The sequence below is a fragment of the Meriones unguiculatus genome, chromosome 4 (genome assembly GCF_030254825.1).
Source record: "Meriones unguiculatus strain TT.TT164.6M chromosome 4, Bangor_MerUng_6.1, whole genome shotgun sequence".
Lineage (NCBI taxonomy): Eukaryota > Metazoa > Chordata > Mammalia > Rodentia > Muridae > Meriones > Meriones unguiculatus.
Genome location: NC_083352.1, coordinates 86,585,161 through 86,604,936, shown reverse-complemented (window position 1 = coordinate 86,604,936; position 19,776 = coordinate 86,585,161). Strand labels below are relative to the sequence as shown.

The following is a 19,776-nucleotide window of genomic DNA, read 5'->3' as shown; positions in this document are numbered from 1 at the left end:
TGAGGCAGGAGGACTGTTTTGAGTTGAGGCCAATCTCAACTACGTAGTTAAGTTCCAGGACAATTTAAGATACACAGTAAAATCTAGTCTTAAAACAACGAATCTCATGAATCCACCTGAACAAAAAAACGAGTAACAGAGGTATAGAGAAGCACACACCAAAGCAAGGCCCTACACGATCCCCAACCCACCCCGCAAGACTCTTGGGCCTGGAGCTGTCAGATATTCAAGAAACATGTATTGGGCCCCTACTGTGTGCATGGAACACTGTGCACATGGTAACAGTCACACTCAAACATCCATGAGGTTAAAATAAAAAACCCACATGTGCGCTCACCCCTGTGGCTGCAGTGACAGGTGACTGGCTACTGAGGGGCTTCTGAATGTGAGCTAAAGAAGTCCAGAAATCCAAAGTTAGGGTGTGTATAAAGGGCCCTCATACCCCTCAGTCCCAGTGTCCCTCAGCTGAAGGGGATCAGCCACCTATGCCTCCAGATCAGAGGCTCCAGGGAATTTGAGGGCGTTCACCACTGTGTCTGTGTCCATCTTGAATCAGATGGTCCACCAAGACCACAATGATCACATCTCATGACTCACACATAATCCAGGCTTTCAGTGGGCTATGCTATGGCCTTCGCTCCCTACCGTACCCCCAACCCAGAGCTGGGCCCACGGGAGCCAGCAGGGGCACCACTACTGAGCCAAATATAAGCCACAGGCCCACTTTACTGGCTGCTGCCTGCCAGAGGCTGCGAGACAGACCATAGAGCCCAAAGCCCTTCCAAAGAGGCATGAGGCAGCCAGCTGTGCCCTAAGAGGAAAAGGTACCCTCGTGCCTGACCCCTGGCTCCAGGCACAGGAAACTCAGCCCACTGGCCACACAGCACAGCAGGACCAAGGCCCTGGTACACTACTCTATGCCCAAAGGGCCCACCCCCTCCAGCAGTGCTACCAACTACACAGGCCTCCCCCAGCAAGAGTCACAGCCAAAGCCATGGAAGGCAGCAGCCACTGCCCCGGCGCCCTGAAAATCCACTCCAAGGCAGCAGTAACAGAGAGATGAGGAACCCAACACTCCCAAAGGACTTGACCAGGCAAGGACATCACATCCTGAAAATGCCAGGTACTGATTTAATCTACACAAACTCCATGGGGCTATCCCCATGATCCCACAGATATTCCTAAAGGCACGGCTATCCCACAGATGTAGAAACTGAGGCAGTGAGCAAAAAGACAGACCTGCCCCTGGAGCAAAATGGCGAGTTCAGTCGCTAACCACTGGATACTGTCCTTTGGTGACCCCCCCCATGCCCCAGGCACCTGAAGGATCATTCCAGAAGGAAAGATTGCAGCCATGGATCCTCACTTTCTCAAACGGCATCTGCAGAGGTATCAGACATGACTTCCCCAAACTTGGAACTTTCTGGAACATTCCATGAGACAATTTGCCCAGATTACGTGGGCCGGGGTGGGGGGAGGTTGTACTTTGAGATAAGTCACAGGCCATTAAAAAAAAATGGTGACAGCTGGTTACGCCAAGTACAAAGGCTCTGGCCCACACAGCTGTAGTTTTCTGACTTAAGAAACTTCAAGTAAACACTAGAGTCAAGGTTTCTCTGCTCAGTGTCTGGCACAGTGCTCAGCCCCAGTCTCCAGTCTGGGCTCACTCCCTTCCTTCCTGAGTCTGGGACACCCCGAAGCACCACCACCACCCTTTAGTTACCTATCTGAGAGGGAAGAAAGGTGTTAAAGAATTCACTGGGGAGAAAACAAGCAAAAAGAGCGGCACCTCCCAGGTTCCGGGTGCCTCTCCTTCCCCTGAGGCAGCAGGAGTGGGCCGGTGGTAGGAACAAGTACCACAGAAACAAAGCTGAGACAGAGGCAGCTCCCCCAAGGCGATGTCTGTACTCCTGGACCCAGCTGTGCCTGAACACGTCCTCTCTTGAGGGTGCCAGCCACTCTAATCACCCATCAGTCAGTTCCCTCTAGGATCTAACGTGACCCCAGTGCACCTGCCCCTGACCTCAGCAGCCCTTAACTGCCCCTAACCACTTGAGTTCAGGCCTCACCTCACATCTCCTGATCCTCATCAGCTTCCAAGGCATTTAACTTGGGAATCTGATATTCCCTCAGGGCACTCACAGTGCCTACTTGCCCAACACTCTGCTCTGACCAGAGTCCAGAACATTCCCATGTTCAAATACAAATGAATTCCTAAAGTAAGGGGAAAAAGCAAGTGACAAACACAGATGTTGGCTCCCTGTATGTGAAAGGCAGCCCAACCCCACATGGCTGAGTGGTCATGTCCTTCCCTGTCCTGCCCTGTCAAAAGGATGTCACCCCACCTCCATACCTCCACCCCTGTCCCATCCCCACACCCAGCTCTGCTACTACACCAAGAAGCTGAAGGTGATCAATATCCCAGAGCCAAAAGGGCTCAGATGGCGCACGCCTGTAATCCCAGTGCTCAGGGAGGCAGAGGCAGGCAGATCTCCGTGAGTTCGAGGCCAGCATGGTCTACAAAGCAAGTCCAAGACAACCAAGGCTACACAGAGAAACCCTGTCTTGAAAAATTAAAGAAAAACAAACAAATAAACAAAAAAAGAACCCCAAATGCCCCGCCTGCCATGGAAACCCACTCCATTGCTGCCTCCCCAGCCTCTGTCTCTGCGGACTGGGCCCAGTGATGACTACCAGAGGGAGGAGACTCAAGCTGGCTTTGTCCTTAGTGGGATGCAAGGTCACCCATAGCTCGAAATAACTTCACTGTGGATCAAGGCCATCATGCTAGATGACAGGATTGCTCCCGCTCCCATTCAAGGCAGGGCAAGTACCCAAGATGCCCCACATAGGATAACCTAGGGCCAGGAAGGACCCAGGTCTGAGAGCCGAGCAGCTTTGGACGGATGAGGTACTAAACCTCTCTGTTCCTGTGTCTCTTCATGCATAAAGAGGGGAGGATGATAGCACTCGAGAGGGTTTGGAGGTTAAATAAACTATCATTAAGAGCACTGTGGGTGCTATTATAAACCCTGCTGCTATTATCATCCCTGTCATTGTGACTGCTCACAGCGACTTCAGAACTGGAGTCAGCTTACAAAGCCCTACCAAGAGATAAAGCCAAAGCTGACCCTGGCTAACCCAGCCCAGAATCATGTGGGGGCCCCACCCATCCACCCATCCACCCAACCACCCAACCACCCAACCACCCAACCACCAGGCCCACAAAGGCCCCAAAACAGAGCCTCTTCTGCCAGCTGGGGTGACGACCACTGTTAGATAAAGGAGACACATGTCGGAGCCGAAGATTAAAAACAAGTACAATTATCGGGCAGGCATCCATCCGTAATTACGGCTCTGATGTAATTAGGCACCCCACTAACTTCATTACTTATTTATTTACGGGATTGCTTATTTGATTTACGGGCCTTCTTCCCCTGAAAAGTCGTCTTAGCTGACACCCCCTCAGGCAAGGAAGGGGGGGTTGCAGAGAGCAGGAGCCTCTCTCCTGACACCACCCCCATTCCTGGGCTTCTGAACATCAGGCCCCTGCCTTGCCCCACAACGGCTCCCCGGAACTCTGATTTTGCTCAGGATGGCAGGCTAGATCAGAGTAGACCCTTGGCAGACCACAGCTTGACATTCTCTCCACAGTACTGGGTGCCAAAGGACAGGGCTTAACCCGGAGGTCCGGGCGCTCCTCCACACCCTTGGCGCTGAAGCAAAGGAAACCCCGGGAGGGAAAGCTTGAGTTCTGGCCCTGCCTGGCCATCAATTCTTGGCACGACCCTCTAGCTCAGCAAACACATCCATATAACACATGGAGCCGGAACTTCCTGACACAGAGGAGAAAGTAGGAAAGCCGCAGTTCTGAGTGCCAACTCTCCTCCTGAGGGAGAAATTATCTGGCCTCTGTGTGCCTCAGTTTCCTCTCTGTTAACTGGGAATGTTCAGCACAGCCACCACTTGGTAACCCTAAAAGCCCAGATGCCACTATTCAACAACACACCATGGTCCTGGCCCACGCAGTAAGACAAGAAAAAGTAGGAAATTGCCTGACATGACAGAGCCAGCAATGGCAGATGTGTGATCATCTCACCCATCCAAGATTTCCACCATCCACCAGGTGGCCAAACGCAGAATCCAAACCGGCCAATATTGAAGTGTAATCGAAAATGTGACAGAACCTGCTCAGTCGGCCAATGCGTAGACCGACAGTGTCAAGTGCAGGCGTGGAAGCAGGGCACCTGCCATCACCACAGCCTGCTGGTGGGAATGCAAAGTGAGACAGCACTTCAGCCAACAACCCTCTGGCTTCTCCATACTTATCACACACTAGCAACCCACTCCTAGAAGTGTATCCAGGAGAAATAAAAATGTGTTCACGAAGACTCAAGCAGAAATGGTCCAGAGGAGCTTTAGAGCCACAGCTAGGGAGGACCAGATCAGCAAGCTGTCAAACATCCCATGATGGAGCCATCCTTGGTAGGAAGGAAAAGTGAGCCAATGGTACGAGAAATGAGAAAATTCAGAACCGACGCACGCACGCATGCAACAAACCCCACTTCATTTCCCAACTTCCATGTGAGGGCTCTGGGTTCTTCTGATGTAAGAGCACTAGGTAGGATTGATTGGGCTCAAAGTCCCATTTGTGCCTTTCTTGCTAAGTCATTTATATCAAATCACTTTAGTTTCTATCCCTCAGTTTCTCCATCTACAAAAGCAAGGTTATAAAAACCAGAAAATGGAGCCAAGGAGCTTTCAGTGAAGCCTGACCACCTGAGTTCGATCCTGGAACCCATGTGGTAGAAAAAGAAAATTGACTCCCACTAGCTGTCCTCTCGTCTCCTCTTAAAAGACCATGTCAAACATATGCACACACATGCCCGTACACACACACACACACACACACACACACACACACACACAGGTTAAATGTCAAAGTGTTTTGAAGCTCTAAAATGAACCAAGGCAGAAGCACTGGCTGCAGATCCTGGTATACAGCAGGAGCCTTATTACTGCTGCTGCAAAATAATTAATGGGCAAAGCCCAGTGTATGGGGGCACATGCTGGGATTCTTCTAACCCTGGCAAAGGCAACAGGCAGGACTTGGCTCAGTAGCTGCCTCCAGGTCCCCCAGGATCAGACCAGGAATCTGACTGATGATGGTTGTCTAGAGCAGGACAAGGGTCTGACTCCACAGGAGCCCTCTCCTCTCAGGAGACAAGAAACAGTGAGGCCTGTTAGAAAGGCTCCCCAGTCACCCCGAGGGTCATTTCAGGCCAGTGCCAGTCCTGGAGAATATGTGAGGGAGGTGGGCAACTGGGGTACTGACACAGCCACATTCACTGAGCACAAGGTCAGACAAAAGTCGCCCTGAAGACAGAGAGGACAGACAGAAACAGGACAGACAGGGGGAGAAGCTGCAGGGGTTGGGCCAATTCTGCCGCCTCCCAAGGGCCTACTGCAGGCCTACCAGGCTGGCCCCTGCAACCCATTGAGCAAAGGAGAGGCGTGCATAGAGCAAGCAGGAGGGGGTCCCCCGGGCCCGATTAGCAGGGCAGCTGCAGGCAGGCGGCTCAGCTGTCAGACTCCACCATCACAGGCACCATTAATTGCTGTCATTTGAGGGTGGCCCTGGGGGAAGAAGGAAAAAGGAGGGGAGGGCAGAGAAGGAGGGAGAGCAGGGAAGGAAGGCAGGAGCCTGGTCAGGGTTCAGCACCCCAGCTGGGAAGGAGCCAGAGGATGGAGGATTCTGACCCTCCATGAGGGAAGGGAGGGGGAGTCCTGTGCTCCCTGGCCATGATATCTACAGCCAGGGCTTGAGGACCAAACCAGTCCCACTACCTAGATGGGATAACCCAGAACGTGAGCCAACTGCCACCCCCATGATCTGCCCACTGAGCCCTGCCCTAACTGTACTCCTGACTGTTCTGGTCCCCCTACCAACCTTCCCCCTGTCCCATCATGCCTGGACTCAGGTAAACCCCCTTTCCTGCCCAAGCCTATAACTCCAGTGGCCCTCCTGTAGAAAACGCTAGAGGCCCTACTTCCCACAACAAGCTCAGAACAGGGGTTGGGTACACCGAAGAATCCCCAGGTTCTCAGCAGTGCAGTGTGGGGACCTCATATCACCTCCCAGCCTTACTGCCCCCATCTGTAATGTGGGGACAGTGACATGGCACTTTTGGTGTGCTCTGGGGATCAGATACGGTCATTCCACAAAGTGGTCAGCAGGGACCTGAGGGTGTGTGCAGGTAGTGGCCGGCATAGTATCCAGACTTCTGTCCCCTCTCCCTCACCAGACTGTGCCAAGGCACAAGGGTCTCCAAAAGGCCTCATGGCTCTCTGCCCACTGGGGATTGGGCTCAGGACATCCCTTGGCTGATCCTGTGGTTCCCAGACAGCCTTGTCTTGGCTGAGGAGCCGCCTGGGTCCCTGGCTCCCCGCCCTCCCCCTCTGTCTGCTTCCCTCCTCCCACAGGCATGATGGATCGCCCCAGTGGAGGAAGCTAAGTGCTTGCAGACAAAAAGCCCTTTTATCGTCCTCGGGTGGGCCACTGGCGTGACAGGCAGATAAGTCAGGCTGAGGTGGCTCCCCATTAGGCGAGATGCGGATGGATGGAGAGTGGGGGGGGTAACCAGGCCGTTCTTTCCACTCTCAAAGACCCGGTGGACAGCCCCACCCCCACAGACTCATGCCCACCCCCTTCCCGCCTCAGAGGAAACCACAGCCCATGGATGCAGAAGTGGCTCCACTGGTCGAGTGCTTGCCTGGCATGCAGTGTTTGAGGCTCGGTAGCACACAGACCGGGGACCGTGGCACACACACCTAATTGCACACAGGCAGTGGAATCAAAAGAACCAGAAGCTCACAGCTTGCACAGCCTGAGAAGAGAGGAGCCACAGCCCTTCTCAACAGGACCTGAGTGAGGGGAAGACTCCTCCCCTCCTGACTACTGGGGTGCCGCAAAGGACTCAAGACAAAGAGAAGACTCCCAGCCAGACAACCCGCAAGTAAGGCAGAGTCCTGCCAGCCAGGCAGCCCCTGGAGACTGTACCAGGATCTCTGCAGGGCTTGTATGTGCCCTCTGCCTGGACACCCTCCCCCAGATACCTACTTTCCTCTTCTCAGGCCTCCATCAAACACCATCCTTTTTTATGTGTATAGGTATTTCCCTGCATGTATGTCTGTATACCACATGTGTGACTGGTGTGTGTGGAGGCCAGAAGAGGGAGTTAGATCCCCTGGAACCACAGCTAGAGATAGTGTGAGCTGACACATGGGTCTAGAAAACAAACCTGGCCAGGTCCTCTAGAACACCCAATGTCCTTAACCACTGAGCCATCTCTCCAGCCTCAAATTCCATTTGCTTAAGATTCCATATGACACTGCACCCAATCCCACACATACACCCCTAAATCTTCTTGGCTGGGCTCATTCTTCCCCCAACTGCACCTCACATCTGGCTTGCTGACTGCTAGCTATGTGCAGACAGAACACTTGTTCGGCTCGTTAGCATGCTATCTCAGTCACCTGCTGCATGACCTACATACACATAGAAGATGCTTCAGAAAGACGGAAGAGTTCAAGGAGCCAGGCCCTGCCATCCCAGAGGCAGGAGGATCTCAAGCTCAAAGCCTGCCTGGTCTACAAAGTGTGTTCAAGGCCATCCAGGGCAACCTAGTGAGACCCAAAAGAAAAGAGAGCTGGAGGCATGGCTCAATGGTTAGTGCTTGTCTAGCATGTGCGAGGCCTAGGTTCCATCCCCACTACACACACACACACACACACACACACACACACTAAGGAAAAAAATAATAATAATCCATCAATGAATAAAGAACAAACTCTCCCAACATCAGCCAGTGGGAAAAGTGGGGGCTCACAGTGCCCAGCTGCCCTGCCTAGGAAACCCTGAGGTACCAAGCACCATTCTACTCTGCTCCCACCTGCTGGCTCCCCAACGCACCATACCAGCTTACACCAGAGGGTCCAGGAAACATGGATCCCTACACACCCCACACCGCAAATGGAAATAAAAATGAGCCTACCAGAAACTTCCACCAGGAGGCCGTGTCCTCAAAGACTCGAGGGAGCTGTAGGAGAAAATAAGGATCTTGTCACTAAACATCACTGCTTCCCACGTGGACGCCACCGATTTCCCATAGTGATGCCATGAGGGAGGCACCTCAACACCTGACAGAGAAGGAGACTGAGGACCAGACAACCCGGGTTTCACTCCTGCAACCCCACAGCTCCTGCATTAGGAAGACACAGAGCAGAGCTCCCAATCCCACTGTTTGGTTCCAAGAAGCCCATATCCCAACAACGAACACCTTGCAAGAGCATCATGGCCATGACCCTACCCCAGCGCCTCCCCCAGAACCCCAAGAACAAGCGAGCTGGCACCTGACAGGCACTTACATTTACCATCTACATTCCCAAACCCCTAACTGAGCAGTGCCTGATAACACAAGCATGTCACTCCAGGCGCACAGGAGGAAAGATCATGAGTGAACACACAGAGTTCAAGGTCAGCCTGAGCAACTAAGCGAAACCTTGTCCAAAAGTAAAATGTAAAGAGAGGGGTTGGAGGCATGTGGCTGGGAGGTAGAACCCCTGCCCAGCCTGCATAGGGCCTTAGGTTCAATCCCCAGTGCTGCCAGATCAAAATAAACAAAATTCCTTAACCAAATCATCATACAAAGACTGAGGCAACAGAGAGTCTGGGTCTGAAACACGGCATAGGTACTCTAACGCCCCAAAAGGGACAATGGCTGATGATGGCACAGGGCAATACTCCCAGAGTACAGATTAAGCCTGGAGCTACTGCCTACCCGGATGAATGAAATTAGACAACATCAAGTGTTGACAAAAACGGGAAGCAGCTGGAGCTCACAGGCCCTGCGGCTGCAAACATGATGGAATCCCTACAGAGCCAAGCAAGTGTCTGCTGCGTGACCTGGACCCACAAGCTCATGCCTTTTAGTTTTGGAGACAAGGACTTAGACAAGCCTGGAGCTCGGCCTCAGCCTCCCAGAATACTAGAGCTACAACCCTGAAACCTCCATTCAGCATTCTTCACTGTATGGCAAAAGGATGAGCAGGGACAACACGTGGTGGATTACACACCACACAGTCCAAAGAGCACTGACAATTGTGGTGGGTCTAGCATCCTGACCCCAGTCCTCCCTCAGAAACAAACTGGCCCCCAAAGTCATCTCCAAGATCCCTCCCAACACACCAACACCTCCACTTCAAGTGGAGCTTGGAAACCCCTGTTCCCAAGCCATGTTAGAACCCCAAAGATAAGAGGCCAATGAAGAAGAGGGGGGTACAACATGCTTAGGCTCTAGAGCAAGCACCCCAGGTGCTCAGCTGTGCAATTTGAAAGCCAGAAACTTCCCCTCTCTGTGCCTTAATGTCACGCCTCTGAACCCTGCAGTGGTAGAAACGTCAGCCTCACAGGCATGCTGGAACTGAGCGTGTAAGGGGGCAGGATGCACTTACTGCATGCTCCTATGAATGCTGGCTGGCGCTGCTGACTCAATCCAGGGCTGCCAGCTCCAGCCCTGCACTCCCACACTGCCTGCCCTGGCAGGCCCCTTAAACTCCAGGCTTGAAGGGGCAGCTGCAGGCGACTCACAGGGGACCATCCAGTCGCTTCTTTCTGCCCTGTGTCCTCTTTAAGCCTTTGTTTGCTGTGATGCCCCGGGGCTTGGCACCGGGTCCTGCCATCTGCAACAGCTCCAGAGACAGGCCCTGTGGGAAGCTGGAATGGTGAGGACGGGCATGGCTCCCGGAAGCTTCGGCGGCCAGCCACCTGCAGCCTGTCTGTAATGGGCTGGGCAGCACCCTCTTTCCCTAGCAATAGGAAGACTGGCCCCCTACCCTCGGAGGTCAGCTGGGAAATGGGGCCATCCCCTCCAGGCCCCCGCTGTCTGTGACCCCTTCAATTCAGGGCCTGAGGAGTTTACAAGATCCGTGTGGAGCAGCTGTGAAAAACAGTTTTAGAATCCAAGGGAGGTAGGCCCCATTTAGGGAGCCTAGCAGGACTGCTAAGAGAAGCGACTGCCATGCTGGCAGGAACTGTCAAGAACACAGACAGGAGACATAGCTAGGATCCCGTGCAAGGCCTGGACAGGGCAGGAATGGCCACCCATGCATGGACATCAGGTCGGATTCAGCCTGAGCAGCAAGGCCTTCAGCCAGGTCTTGGCTGAGAAGGCACAAGGTGCCATGCTGCTTTGAAGAACAGAGTGGAGGTGGTGGGAACCCCACAAGGTGAAGTGGCAAGCCAGGGAATGCCACACAGCAGACAGTGAGTGGGTGATCAGGGAGGGCAGCCTGAACAGAAGGAGGCCATCTCATATGGCCTCCACTGAGCTGATAAGGGCTAGACCAGCTCCGCCCACAGTGGGATGTGAACAGGCCTGTGGACAGCTCAGAGCGAGGACAAAGGGGTGGCCTGGCGTACCAGCCCCTCATTTAGTACCTGAGGTAGCTGTCCCAGCTTCTCAGGCAGGAGGCTGAGGCTGGAGCCTGGAGACCACTCCCCCAGCTACAGCAGAGCCTGGGCCAGAGCTGTTGGAGCACCAGAACAAATGGGCACAGCTCATACACAGACCTTGTCCTACTTTTTACTGTCAACTTGACACAACCTAGAGTCACCTACAAGAAGGAGCCTCAAGTGAAGAATGGCTTCTATCAGATTGGCCAGTGGCCATTTCTGTGAGAGAGTGCCCTGACTCCTGATTGATGTGGGTGTGCTTCACCATCCTGAAGCAGGTGAGCCTGGACAGCGTAAGAAGGCTAGCTGAGCATGAGCCAGTAAGCAGCATTTCTCATGGTTTTTGCTTTAGTTCCTACCCTGACTTCCCTCTAGGATGGAAAATAAATTCTTCCCTCCCCAAGCTGCTTTCGGTCAAAGTGCATTATCACAGTAACAGAGATCAAAAGAATAACAGGCAATATACATATGTGTATGAGGAAACACGCACGCGCATGCTCGCACTCTCACGCACACGCACAAGCGCACATGCACACCTCACACCACACCCCAGACAGTCAGCAGCTGGGTTCCCATGTGCAGTACTGTCAGCAGGAGTCCTCGCCTCCTGCCACAGGGAGCACACTCCTGCCACAGGGCCCTCTCCCTGGGTTCCCAGCTCACCTGCACACTCAGCAGGCCTCCGCCACTCTCCCCTGCTCTAACTCATTTCCTCCACTGTTGGTAATGTCACACCCAGCACTGGCCTGTTTGGCTTGCAGCCACTCCTCTCCAGAGGCACTCTGCTCACCAGCACACACAGCATGCCCGCACACTCCTCTCCACCCTGCCCCTCCCAGCCCCTGGGCACACTTGGCATGCTGTCTCTGCACATCCATGTCTGCACATCTGCTGATCCTCTTACCCAGTGCTCCCCATCGGGTGGCACCCAAGAGCCCTCTCTCAACAGACACACTAAGTATGGGGCACCCCTCCTTCCCCGCCAACATCCAGCTTTCCCCTCCAACAGCTGGAGGAAGTTCCAAGGGCTCCTCCCGCACCCTGGGGCTTAGAAGTCAGTTCCCAGCAAGACAGCTGGGGGAGGGGACACTTTCCAAGGCACCTCTCCCAGGCCTCAGGCAGAGCTGGCCTATGGCTCCATCTCCAGCCCTCTCCCACATCCCAGGCACCAGCTCCTCATCTGGGAAGCCACCTGATTGTTCCCCTGCCCAGCTCAGAAACACAGCAACAGAAGGCTGTCTTTCAGCACAATGGGACAGCCAAGGGTGACTGAGCCACTCCTCTAGGCCAGGAAAGATGTGGCCATAAACAGAGAAATAGGACAGACCCTAGACAGACATGACACAGCCACACACCCCACACACCCATATGCCCCACAGAGGCACCGAAGAAAGCAGTTCCAGGGAACCTGCCATGGACTTGGGGGGCAGGGGGCAGCAGAAGGCAGTCAGGCACTCAAGATCAAGGACTAGCTGGCTTTTGAAGAGACAGAGTGCAAAGCCCAAGACAGGAACTTCTGCAGAGCCTGGAAAGGGCACGGCTAAAGGAGGGGACAAGGGACACTGACCTGCTCTCACATTTAGGGGTCACAGGGCCAGCCTGTAGACCCAGGGCAGTCTCTGAACTTCAGGCACTGCCCCTCCCAGGCCCTATCTAACTCCCTCCCACAGGAAGAGCTAAACACTCTGGACCTAAGCCATGAGCCTGCTGCAGACAGAAGCAAGGCCCAGCTCTGTGATCCTCAAGGCTCTAGCTCCTATGCCTCCCAAGCTCCTGTGCCCCTGGACAGATGACAGAAACCCTACGGGTGATGATCCAAGAAGGTGTTCAGCACAGATGCCCATTACCTGCCAGCCTCTTCCTGGCCAGCAGTCATACCCTCCATGGGAGAGATGGTGCTCGGTCCCCAGGTAAAAGGGCAGAGACCCTGGGGCTCAATCACAAGCTAGGCGGGGACCCTGCCCTGCAGCCCACACTCCAACCCAGACCGACATCGTTGTCCTGGTGCCTGAAGCAAGGCTTGCAGCACCTAGTTCCCACTCAGGACCCTCAGCTTCTATAGAGGGCCCCAGCAGGTGCTTGGAGACACCGTTCACACAGACCCCATCTTCCCCTAGATGAAATCACACACCCACACCCATATGCCCCCACACACACACACACATACAAGAGCTATAGCCAAGAGGCCCAATTGTAAGAACACCAAGAGAGGCAACGTCCTAGAGAAGCCCTAAACTAGACACAGATTTGGCCCAGGCCTCAACATGCACATGACCTACACACCCCCACTTCCCACCCCACCCCACCCCAACCCCATGGCATTCTATATAAACTGCAGTTTGAGGACTTGGACCAATACAGCCCATCTGTCTAAAGCTGGGGCAGCCAGATTCCCCAAGGCTCTGTGAGACCTGGGGGATCCCCCACCCTCCCAGGATATCCCTGACTGGGCACATCTTTCCACACCAGGTAAACAGGAAGCCTACCCTGTCCCCCAGAGGCCTGTGTCACTGTGGGAGCCAGCAGCTGAGACAGCCAAGCAAAGGAGGCCGCTCCACCGCCCTTCCATTTAGAAGCCACGGGGATATTTTATTTTCCTTCTCAAGTGACAGCTGAGACGCCCGCCCTCCGCGGCTCTCCTTGAAGCTGCAGAGAAGCAATCACAGGGAGGCCACCAAGGTCTCAGCTCCAGCAGCTTGCCGGCCAGGGCCACGGCAGGAGGCGGATAGCAGCAGCCTCACCCCTGAATCCCTCCCACGAGCAGGGCAGGGGCTGTGAAACCAAGGCCAAGAGGGCCAGCAGCATGGGGGCGGGATGAGGGGGAGGGATACCACATGACAGGGCCTTGATGACAGAGTGAGGGGACACAGGCTACAACCAAGAGGATCACAAGGTCGGGAGAGAAATGAAAAAGCAGACCTGCCCACTATCACGAGAACAAGCAGGCCCCAAGTGCATCTGCCCAGGTCCCCAAGACACCAGGCCTCTTCAGTTAGGGCACAATAACAAACGGGAACTGCGGCCGCCAGAACAATAACCACAGCTACCAAGCTGTACCAGCTACTGTAATGTCTCCTCAACCCTTCGAGAAAGGTGCCAGCCATCTTGAGGCCACCTCTTGAATGGATACAACCCCTTAGTCCCAGAACCACAGGGTCAGGGAGATTTGCGGAGGGGGGAGGTCCTCCATCCTCAGGACTTACTGGCCTGGTCCTCTAGGCTACCAGCCCTCCACTCACACCCGTGGCCCAGGAATCAGCTTCTCAGCAGCCATCTAGCTTCTCACCCGGGGTAGGGGTGGGGGATGAGGGAGGGGGTAGGGAAGGGGGCCACCTACAAAAGGCAGAACCAGAGGGAGCAATTAGAGGCCAAGGCCGGGAAGAAGGCGCATCGACCGCCTTCCCAGAGAAGGGGCCTCTCTGTGGTCAGAGGCAGTCTGGCTCACAGCCAAGCACAGGCCAGGCCAGGACAAACCAGGCCTGGAGCCCACAGAGGCCCAGGCAACCCGAGACGCCATCTGCTATCCACCTGTCCATCAGCAGTCACCCACATGGGCCCAGCCCCATGCAAACCTTCACTCCCAACAAGTACCACTTGGGCCAGTAGTGGTAGTTGTTTTTTTTTCAGCAGCTAGGGGTGGAACCCAGACCCCCATGCATGTCGGGCAAGCACCCAACCACTAAGCTACTATATCCTGCAGCAACAAATCTCCCCCCCCTTTTCCGAGTGGGGAATGGCAGGAAATGCAGGGTTAAGGCCCCATGGAGAGGACTTCACACACACACCCCGCTAGCTGTCTCCATACATCCCTGGCATGGGGAACGAGTAGAATGGATAGGGAATGCTACCCTTGGGGCTCATCTGCAGAGAGGACATAGCAGGGCTGCCGCACAGGCCTCAGCTTGGGGATGGGTAGGAAAATTGCCAACCATCGCCACCAAGCTTCCTCTAACAGGCTAGACCCAGAGCCTGGGGGAAGGAGGCTTTCTGCAGAGGGTCCCCAGCTTCAGCCCGGGAGCAGGGACAGGCCACTAGCTGCTACATGTGCTGGGCCAGGGGCTACAGTGAGATCAGGGTCACAATCGATCTCCAGAATGCAATTAATTGCTTGGGTCAAGAGGCGTATTAAAGAGATCTGTCACCCGGGGCTCAGGGGACAGTCAGGAGTCCCGCCACCTGAGCTGGAAGAGGCACTGAGGTAGAGTGGGGGAGGCAGACCTTTGCTCCCCACACCTCATTCACAAAGTCCCCTGTGTGAGCTGACACCTCCTGCCATGTCTGTCCTACCCACAGTGCCCAGTGAAGAGCCAGGAGGGAAGCCCCTCCACACCCCTGCAAAGATGGCTGCCCTGAGGAGGACAGTGAGGATCAGCCCGCAGAGCCTGGCTCACCACACTTTGCCCTGTGCTTGCTGCCAGCCTGGGCTACCCTGAGTCACCTCCATGTGTCCAGTCTACAAAAGGAGGGACATATCAGCACCCCTCCTCACCATACCCCAGCTGTGCAGCTTTGCATTCTGAGATGCTGATCCCAGTCTCCCTCTTGAGCTCATCACACAACGGGAGACAGAGGCTTAAGGAGGCCAATGGTGGTGCGGGAGCAACTTCAGGCACTATTCCTAGAGGCCCTTTCAGCCTAGCTCAGAACCTCTTTGGAAGCCAAGGCCACATGTGAAAAGGGGGAGAGAGCCAGCATTCTGCACTCCAGGACTGAGAAGTACTCATTCACATCCCGGTCCAGTTAGGTTTATGCTTTGGGACATGAGGCCATGACTCTCCCAGCCCTACTGGGATGACAAGGTTGTGTGCACTGTGGCCATGTCCCAGGGACTCCAGATCACAGACACACACAAGCAAGTGAGCCTGCCTGAAACCCAGAGCAGCACTCAGGTTACCCAAGGGACCACCCCGAGCCAGCAGGGAGATCCTAAAGCATAGGCCTAAACCTTAGGATACCATGAGGCCCAAATTCAAATCCTACTGCTACCACTTTCCGGCTGGCCTGACATCCATCTCTCATCTTAGTGTCGCTAAACCACAAGCCCACAAGGTGCCAAGCCAAGTAGATTAATAAGAAATACTGAAGCTGCTTAATAAATATGAGGGCCAGGGAGATGGCTCAGTAGTAAAGGCCCTTGATACCAAGGCTGACGAATGGGGTTCAATTTCTGGAACCCACATTAGTTTAGCTTTAGAAGAAATAACTCCTGCAAGTTGTCCTCTGACCTCCACACATGCACCGTGGCATATGGGTACACCCCCAAACACACACAATAAATAAATGTAATTTTTAAAATATCTATTTATGGGTGTTTTGCCTGAATGTATGTCTGTGCACCATGGAAGTGCAATGTCTGTGGGCCAGAAGAAGCTGTCAGATCCTATCCAACTGGAGTTGCAAGCTACTATGTGGGTGCTAGGAATCAAACCTGAGTCCTCTGCAAGTGCAACAAACTCTCTGAAGCATGAGCCACATCTCCAGGCCCCAAAATAAATGTTAACTTAAACATTAAAAAAATAAATAAGTCATTGGTTTTCACATGTATTTATTGAGGTGAAATTCACATAACAGCATCATTACAAAGTGAACAGTTCAATGGCATTCGGTACACCCAACGCTGGACAGCCATTATTATCTAGTTCTAGAACATTCCGCCACCCTAAAAGTGACCCTGTCCACAATGACGCCTCTTGAATATCCTCTCCACCCCTCCTCCGTCCTCCACGTATTTGTCCTTCATGGATGTTTCAACACTCAGCTCACACCCTAGAGCCTTAGCGTGCTCCCCCTTTCATGCCCTGTCACTCGTGTCATGTTCCTAGGGGTAGGAGGCGTGGCGCTTCATCCCATTTTGGAGTTGAGTAATATTCAACTGTGTGCACAGGCCAATTCCATCATTTTTTAGAAGATCTTCTTATGTGTATCTTATGGATATGAACGTTCTGCCTGCAAGTATATAGGTGCTTTAACATGCATACAGTGCCCATCAAAGTCAGAAGATCCTGTTATCAGATCCTGGAACTGCAGTTACAGGTGGCTGTGAGCTGCTGTGTGGGTGCTGGAACCAAATCCGGGTCCTCTGGAAGAGCAGCCAGTGCTTTCAACTGCTAAAGCCACCTTTCCAACCACATCATTAGATATTTTTTAATGAGAAAAAGAAATGTGCTTTAAGGGCTTTCAGGGCAGGGGAGACAGAAAACGCTGACTTCCGAATGTGAAGACCTGATTTTGGATCCAACCCATGGAGTCAGTGTGCTAGCATACACCTGTAGTCCCAGCAATGGCAAGATGGGAGGCAGAAACATCCAACCCTGCCCGGCCAGCCTCGCCTACGTGGTACATCTCAGGGCCCAGTGAGAAACTGCCTCCACAGAATGCAAGAAAAACCTGAGCAAGCGCCCTGGTGTTGTCCTCTGAACATACACGCACACACGTGTATTCCACACGTAAAAGGAACAGCATGGCCAAGTATGCGTAAAACTCATATACACGCAGAAGTAATTTTAGAGACTTGTGAGCTGAGTAAACCCTTTCCTCAGAAATTATTTGTAAGATTATAAACCAATCCTAATGCCTATAATGTGGGAGCTGGTCAGTAGGAAGAGCCAGCCAATGGGTGGGCAGGATCTGTGGGAGCCACCGGCCCCACCTTGTTTAACCCGGGGCCTCCTAATACTGCCACGAGCTGAGGAGGCCTGACTGGCAACGAGGACACACCACGTCTGTCTCTACGGACAGGCTTCTAGGTAGGTGGAACAGCCCAGAGGTAGGAAAACTGTGGCTGGACCTGGAGGAGCTACCAGTGCAGCAGCGTGGAGGCCCTGGGCTGGACTCTAGCCTAGGGCCTGGCCCTGGCAATGACTGAGATGGATAGTCTCCACGCACAGAGCGCCTAGTGCAGCTGCGATCTCAGCCTACAGTGCTGGTATCACCACTCCTGTTACCTGAGAGCCGCAGCACCAGGGGCTCTACGGCAACACACCTACCTTGGGCATCTTAGACATGGATGACTGAGTCCTGCACCACCGCAGTCCCTTCCCCACACCAGCCTGAATGACCTGGCCATTAAAGCTGTCCTGCAGAGCAGGCCCTGAAGTCGCAGGCCTTTCAGCAGTACGGCACACAGCTTTTCTTCCCTGGACTGTGCCCAGCCACTCCCACTTTGCCCCAAGCTTTCACGATCACCTACTGTCAAGGACTCCCCGATACACTAGCCAAGTCCACTAACCTCTCTGGACCTCAGGACTTCATTCAAAACCTGGGACAGTGAAGCCTGAGTATGTAGGTAGAAATAATGTGGGCTTTCTCAGCTGGGCACAGGCCTCAGGCTGTCCTGAAGCTCTGGTCCACGGTGGAAAGTCCCTGGTGTTGGCAAAGAATGCCAGCAGGGAAGCCCCAAGTCCCTAGCAGGGCAAGCAGAGGGCAGGATAAAATCCTGCACTTCCTCCACAGGCCAGGTGGCTCATGGCCTACCCAGCTTTTATCTCAGAGGAGATAAGCCGCTGCTCAAGTTCACGTTCAGGATCAAATGAACTCACTTAATCCCCGTAGAGATCTGTGCTGAGCAGCTCCCAGGCCTTGCGGAGAAGGGCTATTGAGGCTTGCAGGGACCCAGGGGCCACACACCATGTGGCTCTACATCCTGGGCAAGGCAGCCCAGAGCATACTGGGGACCCAGGTGGGAGAAAAAGGCAAGCCCAGGCTGTCCTCATTGGAACACCTGTCCCCTCAGAATAAGCCATGCTCCCACATTGAAATGCCAAGACAAAGACAGCCTGAGCACCAGCAAACTCAGCTGCAGGCGGCTTCCTTGCCCTGAAGGACACAAAGAGCCATGGGAGGAGCATGCCCCAAGGACACTGGGCAAAGTCTAGCTGTCACAAAGGGGCAAGACAGGGGCTGCTCAGGCACTAGTGGGCAGAGTCAAATACTGCCCACCCCAGGAATATGAGCAGTGCCCAGGCTGAGCTAACCTAGGCTACATGAAGACACTGTCTCAAAACATTAGGAAAAAGGAGGTGAGATAGAGAGGCCCCTTCCCCGTCCCTACAAACCAGGAATTCCCGCTAGGAGCCTGGCCTACGCCAGGTGTTCTGTTTCTGACTTCCTTATCTACAGGAAACAGTCTCAGAAGGCAGGCAGCCCCTTGGTCAGACAGCTGCCGCGGCTCAAGGCCTGCCTGGAGAAGGCCTGCCTTCAGAGTGGCCTCCTCCACACTGGGACAGGCACCTTCTAGGCAAGGCCCCACACCATTTCCTTTGCCCAGTGTACACAGGGAGCTTTAGCAGCCTCTTCCTACCATGATCCACTGATCACGAGAAACACCCCCATGACAGACACTGCTCAGGAAATGACATCAACCCACAAGACCTGGGTCTTGACACAGGTCTAATGATGGAGACAATTACTGCATACAGCCAGTGGCTTGGTTCTAAGTCCTTCTGGTTCCACAAAGCCAAGAAGGGGAGCACTGCCTCATCCCTGTTTTACATACAGGGAGACTGAGGCAGCGTGACTGAAACATGCTGAGGATATGTGGGGATGGTGGCAGGACAGGGGACTCCAGGATTCCCAGAGTGCCCCGGGGGTCTGAGGCCCATCTTCCTGAGCATGGGACACTCCTGAATGGGTGATACATAAACTTGTCACTGTTCACCCACTGCTGACCTACTGCTGACACTGGCAGGGTCACATGGCTCACTGTGACAGCAGGCTGCAGCTTGCCTCCTGCAGAACGATGGGACCAGTGAACTCTGCTATAAGGACACGTTGGGGCCCAGGCCGACAGGGAAACAAACAGGCCTCAGGAAGCAGAAAGATGGGGTGGGAAAAGCCCACATCCAACAAAGGCAACACTCAACCCGCCTCCAGTGAGGAAACCTGGTGACAGACAGTGCCCTGTGATCTTTATTTAACCAACACATCTCTATACCTCCTCGCCTCCTGGGCCAGCCTGGTAGACACAACCCACTTCTGCCTAGCAGCCTTTTCACCCAACCCCACGAGGGCAACCCTAGCCAACCCAGCCTCCAGAACTGGGGGAAGGGAGGGGGAGAGGTATGACACTTGCATCGAAAGATCTCATTTCATTTAATTGTTGCTCTGGTTGCTGGCGAGAGGCCCAGAGGCCTTGGGACAGGAGCCGGCAATTTCCGCCTTTCTCTGCAGCTGGGGAGTTGGCCTCTGGGCATTGCCTGCAGCAAAGAACCCAGGGCACCTACCAGTTGGAAAAAAGGCCATGGCTGGAGGAGCGCATCCTAGAG

General features: G+C 54.0%; 1 protein-coding gene across 25 annotated transcripts in view; it reads right to left on the bottom strand.

Moving 5' to 3' along the window:
- Positions 1-19,776, bottom strand: part of Ncor2 (nuclear receptor corepressor 2) — a 159,804-nt gene that overhangs the window by 126,574 nt on the left and 13,454 nt on the right. For all 25 annotated transcript variants that reach the window (XM_060382319.1, XM_060382326.1, XM_060382329.1 and 22 more), the window contains exon 2: positions 8,055-8,099. The gene's annotated coding sequence lies outside the window, so the exon portion shown is untranslated. The remainder of the gene's footprint in view (positions 1-8,054; positions 8,100-19,776) is intronic.